Here is a 15,047-nt window from a genome sequence, read left to right as displayed (position 1 = left end):
GTAGAATGAAGTAAGGTGTCTTAGAGTGAAGTGCCGTACAGTGGGGTAGCGTAGAGTAGAGTGTTGTAGCATGGAGTAGTGTGTCATAGAGTAGAGTGTTGTAGTCAATGCTTAATTTGAGCAGGTGCTTTCAGGTACTCAGCACCGGCACTTCTTTCACAGGGCCGGGGCTACAATTTCTGACCCTGCAGGTGGTGGTCTCAATATTAATTGTTCAAATTCAAAATAAAAAGAACAACATACATTGCATGTGACTGGCTGGTAAATGTTCATACACAGGCCAGCATGCGCCTGTCCAGGCAGGCATGATTGTGTTTCACCACCTTAGGGATGATGTCATCACACCGATCACAAATCCAGGATTTTCATTTGGTGTACATTTTGTTTTTGCACTCGGTGTAGGTAAGAAAGTAAAACACATGTCATCTTCCTCTTCTTTAGGAAAGAAAACAGGAAAACGCAGAGTTCAAAATAGCAGGGACATGTACAGGCTGACGACAGGGGTCACAGGCAGCAGCAATGTTATAGATGAGAGAGAGAGAGCAGGAGAAAAGAGGAGAAAGAAACAACAGGAGAGGAGAGAGATAAGATGGAGCTAAGTAGAAGAAAGGGAGAGCAAATCAGATACAAAGAGAAAGCAGCCATGATGTGAAGAAGAGAGCATTAAGAAGAGAGAATGATAGAATGAAAGGATGTAGAGGACAGGACAGAGGAAAACAAGCATTAGAAATGCAATCGGGCTCGGATTTATTGGAGTTTGAGCTAATGGCATTGTAAATGGTAATGTATTTTTGCTAAGTGTTATGGAGTGTGTTAATGTGGTGGTGGTGGTAGTGGTAGTACTGGTGGTGGTGGTACTGGTAGTACTGGCGGTGGTGTTAGTACTGTTGGTGGTGGTAGTGGTAGTACTGGTGGCTGTAGTAGTGGTAGTACTGGTGGCTGTAGTAGTGGTAGTACTGGTGGTGGTAGTACTGGTAGTACTGATAGTGGTAGTACTGGTGATGGTGGTGGTACTGGTAGTGGTAGTACTGGTGGTGGTGGTACTGGTAGTGGTAGTACTGGTGGTGGTGGTGGTACTGGTAGTACTGGTGGTGGTACTGGTAGTGGTAGTACTGGAGGTGGTGGTACTGGTAATGGTAGTACTGTTGGTGGTAGTACTGGTGGTGGTAGTACTGGTAGTGGTGGTACTGGTGGTGGTGGTACTGGTAGCGGGAGTACTGGTGGGGGTGGTACTGGTAGCAGTAGCATTGGTGGTGGTGGTACTGCTGCCCGTAATACTGGTAGTGGTAGTACTGGTGGTGGTGGTACTGGTGGTGGTAGTACTGGTGGTGGTAGTAGTACTGGTTGTGGTAGTACTGCTACTGGTAGTACTGGTGGTGGTGGTAGTACTGTTGGTGGTGGTAGTGGTAGTACTGGTGGCTGTAGTAGTGGTAGTACTGGTGGCTGTAGTAGTGGTAGTACTGGTAGTACTGGTAGTACTGATGGTGGTAGTACTGGTAGTACTGGTGGTGGTGGTGGTACTGGTAGTGGTAGTACTGGTGGTGGTGGTACTGGTAGTACTGGTAGTGGTGGTACTGGTAGTACTGGTGGTGGTGGTACTGGTAGTGGTAGTAGTGGTAGTACTGGAGGTGGTGATACTGGTAGTGGTAGTACTGTTGGTGGTAGTACTGCTGGTGGTAGTACTGGTAGTGGTGGTACTGGTGGTGGTGGTACTGGTAGCGGGAGTACTGGTGGTGGTGGTACTGGTAGCAGTAGCATTGGTGGTAGTGGTACTGCTGCCCGTAATACTTCTACCAATCTGCACTCTGCACTACCAATCTGCACTCTGCACTACCAATCTGCACTCTGCACTCTGCACTCTGCACTACCACTCTGCACTACCACTCTGCACTACCACTCTGCACTCTGCACTACCACTCTGCACTACCAATCTGCACTCTGCACTACCAATCTGCACTCTGCACTACCAATCTGCACTCTGCACTACCAATCTGCACTCTGCACTCTCAATCTGCACTCTGCACTACCAATCTGCACTCTGCACTACCAATCTGCACCCTGCACTACCAATCTGCACTCTGCACTACCACTCGCACTCTCAATCTGCGCTCTGCACTACCACTCTGCGCTCTGCACTACCACTCTGCGCTCGGCACTACCACTCTGCGCTCTGCACTACCACTCTGCGCTCTGCACTACCACTCTGCGCTCTGCACTACCACTCTGCGCTCTGCACTACCACTCTGCGCTCTGCACTACCACTCTGCGCTCTGCACTACCTCTCTGCACTACCACTCTGCACTCTCAATCTGCACTCTGCACTACCACTCGCACTCTGCACTACCAATCTGCACTCTGCACTCGCAATCTGCACTCTGCACTACCACTCTGCACTACCACTCTGCACTACCACTCTGCACTCTGCACTACCACTCTGCACTCTCAAACTGCACTCTGCATTACCACTCTGCACTCTGCACTAGCACTCTGCACTACCACTCTGCACTCTGCACTCTGCACTACCACTCTGCACTCTGCACTACCACTCTGCACTACCACTCTGCACTACCACTCTGCACTCTGCACTACCACTCTGCAATCTGCACTAACACTCTGCAATCTGCACTACCACTCTGCACTCTGCACTACCACTCTGCACTCTGCACTACCACTCTGCACTACCACTCTGCACTCTGCACTACCACTCTGCACTACCACTCTGCACTCTGCACTCTGCACTACCACTCTGCACTACCACTCTGCACTCTGCACTACCACTCTGCACTCTGCACTACCACTCTGCACTACCACTCTGCACTACCACTCTGCACTCTGCACTACCACTCTGCACTCTGCACTACCAATCTACACTCTGCACTCTGCACTACCACTCTGCACTACCACTCTGCACTCTGCACTACCACTCTGCAATCTGCACTAACACTCTGCAATCTGCACTACCACTCTGCACTCTGCACTACCACTCTGCACTACCACTCTGCACTCTGCACTACCACTCTGCACTCTGCACTACCACTCTGCACTACCACTCTGCACTACCACTCTGCACTACCACTCTGCACTCTGCACTATCACTCTGCACTCTGCACTACCACTCTGCACTCTGCACTACCACTCTGCACTCTGCACTACCACTCTGCACTACCACTCTGCACTACCACTCTGCAGTACCACTCTGCAGTACCACTCTGTAGTACCACTCTGCAGTACCACCCTGCACTCTGCACTACCACTCTGCACTACCACTCTGCACTCTGCATTACCACTCTGCACTCTGCACTCTGCACTACCACTCTGCACTACCACTCTGCAATACCACTCTGCACTCTGCACTACCACTCTGCACTACCACTCTGCACTCTGCACTACCAATCTGCACTCTGCACTACCAATCTGCACTCTGCACTACCAATCTGCACTCTGCACTACCACTCGCACTCTCAAACTGCATTCTCACTCTGCACTACCACTCTGCACTACCACTCTGCACTCTGCACTACCACTCTGCACTACCACTCTGCACTACCACTCTGCACTCTGCACTACCACTCTGCACTCTGCACTACCACTGATGGTGGTAGTACTGGTAGTACTGGTGGTGGTGGTGGTACTGGTAGTGGTAGTACTGGTGGTGGTGGTACTGGTAGTACTGGTAGTGGTGGTACTGGTAGTACTGGTGGTGGTGGTACTGGTAGTGGTAGTAATGGTAGTACTGGAGGTGGTGATACTGGTAGTGGTAGTACTGTTGGTGGTAGTACTGCTGGTGGTAGTACTGGTAGTGGTGGTACTGGTGGTGGTGGTACTGGTAGCGGGAGTACTGGTGGTGGTGGTACTGGTAGCAGTAGCATTGGTGGTAGTGGTACTGCTGCCCGTAATACTTCTACCAATCTGCACTCTGCACTACCAATCTGCACTCTGCACTACCAATCTGCACTCTGCACTACCACTCTGCACTCTGCACTCTGCACTACCACTCTGCACTACCACTCTGCACTCTGCACTACCACTCTGCACTCTGCACTACCACTCTGCACTACCAATCTGCACTCTGCACTACCAATCTGCACTCTGCACTACCAATCTGCACTCTGCACTACCAATCTGCACTCTGCACTCTCAATCTGCACTCTGCACTACCAATCTGCACTCTGCACTACCAATCTGCACCCTGCACTCTCAATCTGCACTCTGCACTACCACTCGCACTCTCAATCTGCGCTCTGCACTACCACTCTGCACTACCACTCTGCGCTCGGCACTACCACTCTACGCTCTGCACTACCACTCTGCGCTCTGCACTACCACTCTGCGCTCTGCACTACCACTCTGCGCTCTGCACTACCACTCTGCGCTCTGCACTACCACTCTGCGCTCTGCACTACCTCTCTGCACTACCACTCTGCACTCTCAATCTGCACTCTGCACTACCACTCGCACTCTGCACTACCAATCTGCACTCTGCACTCTGCACTCGCAATCTGCACTCTGCACTACCACTCTGCACTACCACTCTGCACTACCACTCTGCACTCTGCACTACCACTCTGCACTCTCAAACTGCACTCTGCATTACCACTCTGCACTAGCACTCTGCACTACCACTCTGCACTCTGCACTACCACTCTGCACTCTGCACTCTGCACTACCACTCTGCACTACCACTCTGCACTACCACTCTGCACTACCACTCTGCACTCTGCACTACCACTCTGCAATCTGCACTAACACTCTGCAATCTGCACTACCACTCTGCACTCTGCACTACCACTCTGCACTACCACTCTGCACTCTGCACTACCACTCTGCACTCTGCACTACCACTCTGCACTACCACTCTGCACTACCACTCTGCACTACCACTCTGCACTCTGCACTCTGCACTACCACTCTGCACTACCACTCTGCACTCTGCACTACCACTCTGCACTACCACTCTGCACTACCACTCTGCACTACCACTCTGCACTCTGCACTACCACTCTGCACTACCACTCTGCACTCTGCACTACCAATCTACACTCTGCACTCTGCACTACCACTCTGCACTACCACTCTGCACTACCACTCTGCACTCTGCACTACCACTCTGCAATCTGCACTAACACTCTGCAATCTGCACTACCACTCTGCACTCTGCACTACCACTCTGCACTACCACTCTGCACTCTGCACTACCACTCTGCACTCTGCACTACCACTCTGCACTACCACTCTGCACTACCACTCTGCACTACCACTCTGCACTACCACTCTGCACTCTGCACTATCACTCTGCACTCTGCACTACCACTCTGCACTCTGCACTACCACTCTGCACTCTGCACTACCACTCTGCACTACCACTCTGCACTACCACTCTGCACTACCACTCTGCAGTACCACTCTGTAGTACCACTCTGCAGTACCACCCTGCACTCTGCACTACCACTCTGCACTACCACTCTGCACTCTGCATTACCACTCTGCACTCTGCACTCTGCACTACCACTCTGCACTACCACTCTGCAATACCACTCTGCACTCTGCACTACCACTCTGCACTACCACTCTGCACTCTGCACTACCAATCTGCACTCTGCACTACCAATCTGCACTCTGCACTACCAATCTGCACTCTGCACTACCACTCGCACTCTCAAACTGCATTCTCACTCTGCACTACCACTCTGCACTACCACTCTGCACTCTGCACTACCACTCTGCACTACCACTCTGCACTACCACTCTGCACTCTGCACTACCACTCTGCACTCTGCACTACCACTCTGCACTACCACTCTGCACTCTGCACTACCACTCTGCACTCTGCACTACCAAACTGCACTACCACTCTGCACTACCACTCTGCACTCTGCACTACCACTCTGCACTACCACTCTGCACTCTGCACTACCACTCTGCACTACCACTCTGCACTCTGCACTACCACTCTGCACTCTGCACTACCACTCTGCACTCTGCACTACCAATCTGCACTACCACTCTGCACTACCACTCTGCACTCTGCACTACCACTCTGCACTCTGCACTACCACTCTGCACTCTGCACTACCACTCTGCACTACCACTCTGCACTCTGCACTACCACTCTGCACTACCACTCTGCACTCTGCACTACCACTCTGCACTACCACTCTGCACTCTGCACTACCACTCTGCACTCTGCACCACCACTCTGCACTACCACTCTGCACTCTGCACTACCACTCTGCACTCTGCACTACCACTCTGCACTACCAATCTACACTCTGCACTACCAATCTGCACTCTGCACTACCACTCGCACTCTGCACTCTGCACTACCACTCTGCACTACCACTCTGCACTACCACTCTGCACTACCACTCTGCACTCTGCACTACCACTCTGCACTCTGCACTACCACTCTGCACTACCACTCTGCACTCTGCACTACCACTCTGCACTCTGCACTACCACTCTGCACTACCATTCTGCACTCTGCACTACCACTCTGCACTCTGCACTACCACTCTGCACTCTGCACTACCACTCTGCACTACCACTCTGCACTCTGCACTACCATTCTGCACTCTGCACTACCACTCTGCACTACCACTCTGCACTCTGCACTACCACTCTGCACTCTGCACTACCACTCTGCACTCTGCACTACCACTCTGCACTCTGCACTACCACTCTGCACTCTGCACTACCACTCTGCACTACCACTCTGCACTACCACTCTGCACTACCACTCTGCACTCTGCACTACCACTCTGCACTCTGCACTACCACTCTGCACTCTGCACCACCACTCTGCACTACCACTCTGCACTCTGCACTACCACTCTGCACTACCACTCTGCACTACCACTCTGCACTACCACTCTGTACTCTGCACTACCACTCTGCACTCTGTACTACAACTCTGCACTCTGCACCACCACTCTGCACTACCACTCTGCACTCTGCACTACCACTCTGCACTCTGCACTACCACTCTGCACTACCAATCTGCACTACCAATCTGCACTCTGCACTACCAATCTGCACTCTGCACTACCACTCGCACTCTCAATCTGCACTCTCACTCTGCACTACCACTCTGCACTACCACTCGGCACTCTGCACTACCACTCTGCACTCTGCACTACCACTCTGCACTCTGCACTACCACTCTGCACTCTGCACTACCACTCTGCACTACCACTCTGCACTCTGCACTACCACTCTGCACTACCACTCTGCACTCTGCACTACCACTCTGCACTCTGCACTACCACTCTGCACTCTGCACCACCACTCTGCACTACCACTCTGCACTACCACTCTGCACTACCACTCTGCACTACCACTCTGCACTACCACTCTGCACTCTGCACTACCACTCTGCACTCTGCACTACCACTCTGCACTACCACTCTGCACTCTGCACTACCACTCTGCACTCTGCACTACCACTCTGCACTACCACTCTGCACTACCAATCTGCACTACCAATCTGCACTCTGCACTACCAATCTGCACTCTGCACTACCACTCGCACTCTCAATCTGCACTCTCACTCTGCACTACCACTCTGCACTACCACTCGGCACTCTGCACTACCACTCTGCACTACCACTCTGAACTACCACTCTGCACTACCACTCTGCACTACCACTCTGCACTACCACTCTGCACTACCACTCTGCACTACCACTCTGCACTACCACTCTGCACTCTCACTCTGCACTCTGCACTACCACTCTGTACTCTGCACTACCACTCGCACTCTGCACTCTGCACTACCACTCTGCACTCTGCACTACCACTCGCACTCTCACTCTGCACTACCACTCTGCACTCTGCACTACCACTCTGCACTCTGCACTACCACTCGCACTCTCACTCTGCACTACCACTATGCACTCTGCACTACCACTATGCACTACCCTATCCTTCACCACAGCACAGAGCAGAACGGCGCCTTCCCTCATAGACTGACATACAGCATGGTGCCCAGTAGGACTGCACCAGATTTATATTTAGCTGGTGTCGCAGCCGCCCAAACTCACACTGTGAACCCGAAGTAGGGCATGAAAAGCGCACTCTTTACCTCTTACTGAACTCGCCACCCGTCAGGTGCTCCTGGGAACTCCTGCATAGTCAGACGCATATTAACTGACACATCGTTGAGCAAATAACAAACCTTTCTTTTTTTTAAATAAGTAGCTGAACTGTGTTGACAGAGTCCTTCACGCACGGCAGCTTTAGGCGTGAAGAAATATCATGTAGGAAATCGGGTGACCCAGAGAGGCTCAGATTATATTATACAGAATAAAATACCACTACAAAATCTTTTTAAATGCATAATTGTTGAAATGAGTGAATGTTCAATATCATCCGAAATTGCACTTTCCCACTTATTTTTATCGCAGCTAAGAGTGACAGTCAAATATACAGCTGGTACCGTGTTCTTCCCTCGTTATTCCACTTACGATGTCAGCCGCTTAAATAAACAAACTGGCAAGCCAGCCCGAAGCACCCACCACGTCGACCCTGAAGTATCACCTCACAGGGCTATCAGTGCTCTAAAACAAACTCGCTTTACATTCCGTGTTCAAACAAGGAGGTGCAAGCTAGCTGAAAACTGTAAACCTTTTATTCCAAACAAACATTTTAAATTTCGGTAAAAGCATTTCAGCTATTCAAACATTGAAATTAGCCGAGTAAACCTGAGATGAAAGGAGCAACAAAATAATGCATGGCGCGCGCCCACCAAAACACACTGCAGAATGGTGAACGCGCACACAGCATCTGGATTCCATTACAGCACCTCCCTGACAGCTCCTAATTGATATTTATGGACGGCCGTGCGCGAAACCGCAGAGAAAATGTCAAACATGGCGGACGTAAATTACATATAGCCTATCGCGTCAAGGCTACTAAAAAGACAGCACAGCGAAGACGAATCACTATGCAGATGCCATAAAAAAAGCCCGCGCACTAAGGAATGTTTCTTTCCCGAGCCCTAAAGAAACCTTTTTTGTTTCTTCAACAATAGGAGCTCGGAGCTCCGCCCCACTTCGTGGTGACGTAGGCCGAGCCCTAAAAAGCAGACAAATGATAAAACGGAGACACAGATAATCACTGCTAGAAGAGTGATAGTAAAGGGCTAAGATCGAGGGGAGAAAGAGCAGAGCATGGATAAAAGTGAAGAGGAAAAAGGGCAGGGATAGAATGAATAGAGGGCAAATCAGAAATGCAGGGAATAAGGTAACACACCAGGTGTGACAAAGATGATAGAAAACAATTAGAGAGGTGAGAGGATAGACTCTTAGATCAAAGACTTAGGGACAGACAACAGATCAAGGTTAGAAGATAGATACTGAGGCAGTAAGAGTGTTGAAAGTGGGGCTCACCGGAGGAAGAAGTGAGCTGTGGCCTCCTTGGCAAAATTTATAGCACCTGCACTTTTTACAAATTAAGCACTGGTTGTAGTTTGGAGTAAAATGTTGTGTCGTAGAGCGTTGTGTCAGAGTGTTGTAGAGTGAAAGGGCATAGAGTGAAGGGGCGTAGAGTGGAGGGGTATGTTGTAAAATAAAGTGGCATGTCATTGAGTGGTGTGGAGTTGCATAAACTGGAGTGTTGTAGTTTTGCATAAACTGTTGTGTTGTAGAGTGTTGTATCAGAGTGTTGTAGAGTGTCAAGTAGTAGAGTGAAGGGGCATAGAGTGGAGGGGGAGCATTGTAGAGTGAAGGGGTATGTTGTAAAATAGAGTGGCATGTCATTGAGTGGTATATAGTGGAGTGGGATAAAGTGGCATGGCATGTCATACAGTGTAGTGGCATAGAGTATTGTAAAGTGGGGTGGCATAAAAAGGACTGGCATAGAGTAGAGTGTTGTGAAGTAGCGTATAGTGGAGTAAACTGTTGTATGGTGGAGTATAGTGGTGTAGAGTGGCTCAGCGTAGAGTGGAGTTGAGTGGCGTAAGGTGTCACAGAGTGGAGTGGAGTAGAGTGTCGGAGTGGAGTGTCGTAAGTGTTGAGTCACAGAGTGCTGTGTCCAAGTGTCGTAAAGTGTCATGTCGTTTAGTGTAGGGGCACAGAGTGTAGGGACATAGAGTGGTGGGTGTAGAGTGGAGAGGGTGTCTTGTGGAGTGGAGGGTAGTAGAGGGGCATGTCATAAGAGTAGTATGGTGTGTCATAGAGTGGAGTGGAGTGGCGTAAAGTAGCATGGCAAGTCATAGAATAGAGTGGCGTGGAGTAGAGTGGAGGGCGCGTCATAGAGAGTGGCGTGGAGTAGAGTGTCTTAGATTGGAGTGCAATATTGTAGAGTGGAGTAGTGTGTCGTACTAGAACAGAGTGTCAGAGTGATGTATTGTAGAGTGGCATAGAGTGGCTTATCACAGAGGGGCGTAGAGTGTAGTTTTAGAGGCTAAAAGTGGAGTTGAGTGTCATAGAGTGGAGTGCCGATGAGAGGAGTGGCGTGGCATAGAGTGGAGGGGAGTAGAGTGTTGTAGAGTGGAGTAGTGGAGAGATGTAGGTTGGGGTATGCATGGTGTGGTAGTGCAATGCAGTCAGGGACAACACATTTTCAATTGAAATGACCATTAGATTTGAACAGATTAGACAGTTTTGCTGATGAAAGTATACAGCCCACAAATGATAGTGGGTGCAAATGTCATCACTGAGTGTATCGATTTGTTATGGTCATATTAAAATATTTGTTGACACCACATTACAGAATTACAAAAAAAGTTGTTCATTTGTGCTTTTCAAATTACAATATATTCTGAAATAACTGCACAGTTAATTTATAAACATTAAAATTGTGTTGTTTGTTTGAAAAAAAACTTTCCTTTCACAGCAAGTGTCACATAAATCCTAGCACTCTGAAGTCAGAGAAAGAAAAGTAAACACCAAGCTCCCTCGGAAGACAGACCCTGACATTTGGCCTCTGTAGGCTTCGAACTAAAAAATAACCACTAAATGTTCAATTCCCATCATCACCATTTACCACCTGCAATACTCTCTCCGTTCCAAAAACCTATACCTTGTGTCAACCATCCACCCACACCTCCCTCTGCCTTTTCCATCCCCAACCTCTCCAAACCTGAGCTGTCCATCTTCACATTGTAAATGGAGAGGCAGCACCATGCTGGCAACAGGTTTATGAGAGCTGATGGGCTTGTGTTACATGCTTTTCTCTGTCAGTATGGGTCAGTAGGGACCTGCTGCTGACAGTTCAAAAGGAATGCACCAGTTGGTACAGGCAGTGCGTCACCTGCTTTTTCCTACCTTCCTTAGGCTTGTGGAGACCCAAGAGACGCAGAAGAAAGTGGGTGAGACAAACAACCACCATGTTTCAGGTTTCTGGAGACAGGGGTGAGTCAGGAGAAACCTTAAGACACACCAACCCCCACTATTACTGGGACATAGTTGTGAATGACCGAATTTGGAATCCAGTTACTCATGCTAATTGCTCACAAAGAGAGCCATACATAATACATCAATGAAATTACTATGTCTAGTATAAAATCAATCAGTCTTTATTCATTTAAATAATTTGTAAACCATAAAATATACATATGTAAAACAATCACAATATAAACCATTGCAATAAATTACATTAAAAATCAGCAGCCATCTAATCCCACAAAGCCATAAAATCTTTCCAAAATGTAGCTGACTCGCACATTGATAAAACAGATATACGCCAGCATTGACTATCGTAAGAAATATAAAATCAATAATTTACATTGCTATACAATAATAAATTGAACAGTTCTATACAGAATCGCAAGAGCAATCACAAAAAAGCATCACTCATGTCAAGCAACCAAGTTTTTAGTCGGCGCCAAAGATAAAAATAGCAAAAAACCTCTAGACAATGATACTAGTCAGAATTAATAAAGAAGACTGGTGTGAAAGAGGGCAGCAGATTTAAGAAATGAACCACCATTCAAAGAAAAACTAGCATCAGGAAGCATAGATAAATAAAGGATAGCAGGTCGGCACTTAATAATTTCTTCCTTCTTTAAAATAGGAAATAAAAAGCTCTGAGAGAAAGGTAAGTAACATTTACAAAAACCATAAAGTAAAGCATGGACTGTGGAGAGACTGTCGCAAAGGCAGAGACACACTGAACCCAAACAAAATTGACCCAAAGGAAAGCCAAGCTGGCTTCTGATAACACCCAGTCTGAATCTAGCAATAAGATTTGTGTCCAAGTGTCAGTGACGTATCCAAATAAGTTTATAAACCAGGAGTAGCCTGAATCAGAACGTAGTTTTAACAGGGGGTTGACAGAATTCTCCAGATTCACGTTCAGCTAGATTGGCCATCATGAAGTTTTTGATAATCCATGCCTTATCGCCAGGGATAATCTTTTCGGGAATGGTGAACAATTTGGGTCTAATTCAACTAGCCAGGGTAGAGCTGATATACTTGAGTCAGGGAACAGTAAGATTGTGCAATCCCTTATGATCTCCTTGTTCAAGTATGTGAAGTCATTAAGCCACAATGCTATCCATAGCAAAAGCGGCACTAATCGTATTTTGTTCTCAACAAACTCAAAGCCCAGTTCTTCAGCAAAACCAAAATTGAAGCTATAAGGGGGTAGGCTCAAGACCCTGCAGAAAGCGCAGTTTTAATAAACTTGTAGGGAATTAACATCTTAATAGCCCATTTGCCTGCACCACAAGTAGACACAGGCAAACACTTAAGTCTTTAAATTTCCATTAGGGGTACAATTGATTGATCCCAAAGTTTGACACCAGGGAGAAGAGAGAGCCCAAAGAGCTGCAAAACATTGTTTTCTAACATACAAGTTAGTTCCCCCAGGAGCCATTTACATCCAAAGTAACCCCTAATTAGGGGAATGAAGAGATATGATCAATCACGTTTCCCTTGATGATAAAGGAACCAGTTTTCCAATGTCTTTGACAACAAGCTATAATAAAGGTCTTTGTGTAACAGGTCTCTAGACCCAACTTTCCATCAAATAGACAAATGAATACAAACTTTTTTAGATCATTCGGGGTTTTAGACATGACAACAGAGTCATGCGCATACAGGAGCGTAGGTACAGACCTTCAATTAACCTTGGGCATATCCTGACCCTTAGATAACAGGGAGGGCTCCAACCTATTAAAATATACAAACTCCTGTGTTTCCATAGTGCATCGATGCAGAAAGATAAAAATGCAAAGCATGCAAGAAACCCACAAAGTCAGGGTCCATGGCCATGTTCCTCATAATCTCCCACAATTTGGCGACAAATCACTGCTGGGTTCATGGTAACCAGGTCTCAAGCACCAGTGTTCTTCCCCTAAACAGTACCATTCTTCCATAATTGGCACCCCTTTAGGATCCGTGTACGTCCCTAGTAAGTGGTATTCCTGGTACCTAGGGCCTCGGAGCTAAAGAGGGTCCCTAAGGGCTGCAGCAAGAATTATGCCACCCTAAGGTATCCCTCACCAAGCTTATGCAAACTACCATCACAGCTGCATGTCTTGGTGCAGAGAAAACTGAAGAGTCGACATGACACACACCTCTGTGTGCCATGCCAGCGAAACACTGCATGTGAAATAGGCAAGGCAGGCACGACACCCGTAAGGCAGGCCTTACAACCCAAAGGCGGAGTGCACTATACCCATGTGTGGGCATAGTCACCTGAGCGGATATGTTCCTGTAATATCTCAGTTCACCCTTAGATATTACAAGTGCACAGGGAAGCCATGACGTGCATATGGGCTGAACACTTGTGATTATGAGTTTGCCAGCTACATGATGGCTTCACTGTACCCCAAGGTGTTTGGTACCAAACACCTCATCTTAATAAACCCACACTGATGCCAGTGCTGGATTTATGAATAGATGCACCCAGAGAGCACCTCAGAGGTGCCCCCTGAAAACCTATTAACTACTACTGTGCTGACTGACTGATCTTTGTAAGCCAGCCACCATAGACAGGTTTCTGACCTCCTGAGGTGAGAGCCTAGGCTCTCAAGGCCAGGATCAAAGCCTGCTCTGCGCGGAGCTGTTCACAGCTCACCAAGCAGGATAGGCATCCCATGCCTCTGTCCTGACCCCACTTTCTGGTGGTAAGACAGACAGTAAAATTAGTAGGAATAGGAGGTGCACCCACATTCAGCCAGTACCATCCCAAAGGCTGGCCAGCTGATGTGGACACCACTTTTCAGATTCCTCCATGTTGTTTTGGATGGAATTAACTTTCTAGGGTCAAGTTTATGCCCACTTTCCACAGGAAGTGGCCATATAGAGGGTGTAGGCACCCTAATGGTAGGTAGTCCATTGGCTACTACCTGTCACTCCTAAATTGAGTATTTAGATGGCACAGTCAATTAAACAGAAGAAGGACGAAGTAGAGTCACTGCCTGGCGTGAACTGCAGCAGGTCTATGGCACAAAACCTCTGTGCCTCGAAAACAGCATTGTAACTTAAATCTAACATATACTCAGAGTGGGTATTGGGCCTGCCTCTTACTCATAAACCAATTCATTTTCTATCGCATTTTCCTGCTCCTAAATTCAAAGATATCCCCCCTATTTGTATCCCTTGGAGCATTTAGGTTTTACCCTAATGTGTGATTAATTCATTTTATTGTTCCATTGCTGTGATCAGGAAAAAGTTGATCTTTATTCCCTAATATTGGCAATGTAACAGTCCAAGTTTGTGCATTTACTTTTTTTTTTCCTTCTCTTCCTACCTCCCAGTTTTCCCAACTTTCGCTGCATGCATCACTATTGTTAAACTGAGGTGGCAGTGGCAAAGCCAATAGTATCAGCCAGCCATCTTGAAATTATATTTGCATACTTGCTAGATGGTTGACACATGTCAACCCTGCCATCCTCAGCCCTCTCATGACAACTACAACAGAGAGACTCGTCCTGTGAGCTGGAGAACTACCAAAGCCTTGAGTAGTATGCCAGCACTTCAGAAACCACCAACAGTCTCCCTTGGAGTAGAGGAGCTACTTCCCTGCAGTCCGCAGGCACCGGCAAGCAAAGTCCAGTCCACAGCCTTGGGGCTCCCCCGCCCGACCAAAGCCGCAGATGA

General features: G+C 48.1%; 1 protein-coding gene across 2 annotated transcripts in view; it reads right to left on the bottom strand.

Moving 5' to 3' along the window:
• The window catches only part of DIAPH2 (diaphanous related formin 2), a 4,230,744-nt gene that overhangs the window by 1,076,552 nt on the left and 3,139,145 nt on the right, over positions 1-15,047 (bottom strand). The window lies entirely within an intron of this gene.

The sequence above is a fragment of the Lissotriton helveticus genome, chromosome 4_1, assembly GCF_964261635.1.
Source record: "Lissotriton helveticus chromosome 4_1, aLisHel1.1, whole genome shotgun sequence".
Taxonomy (NCBI): Eukaryota; Metazoa; Chordata; class Amphibia; order Caudata; family Salamandridae; genus Lissotriton; species Lissotriton helveticus.
Note: the sequence above shows the minus strand (reverse complement) of the source record. Positions and strands in the feature narration are given on the sequence as shown.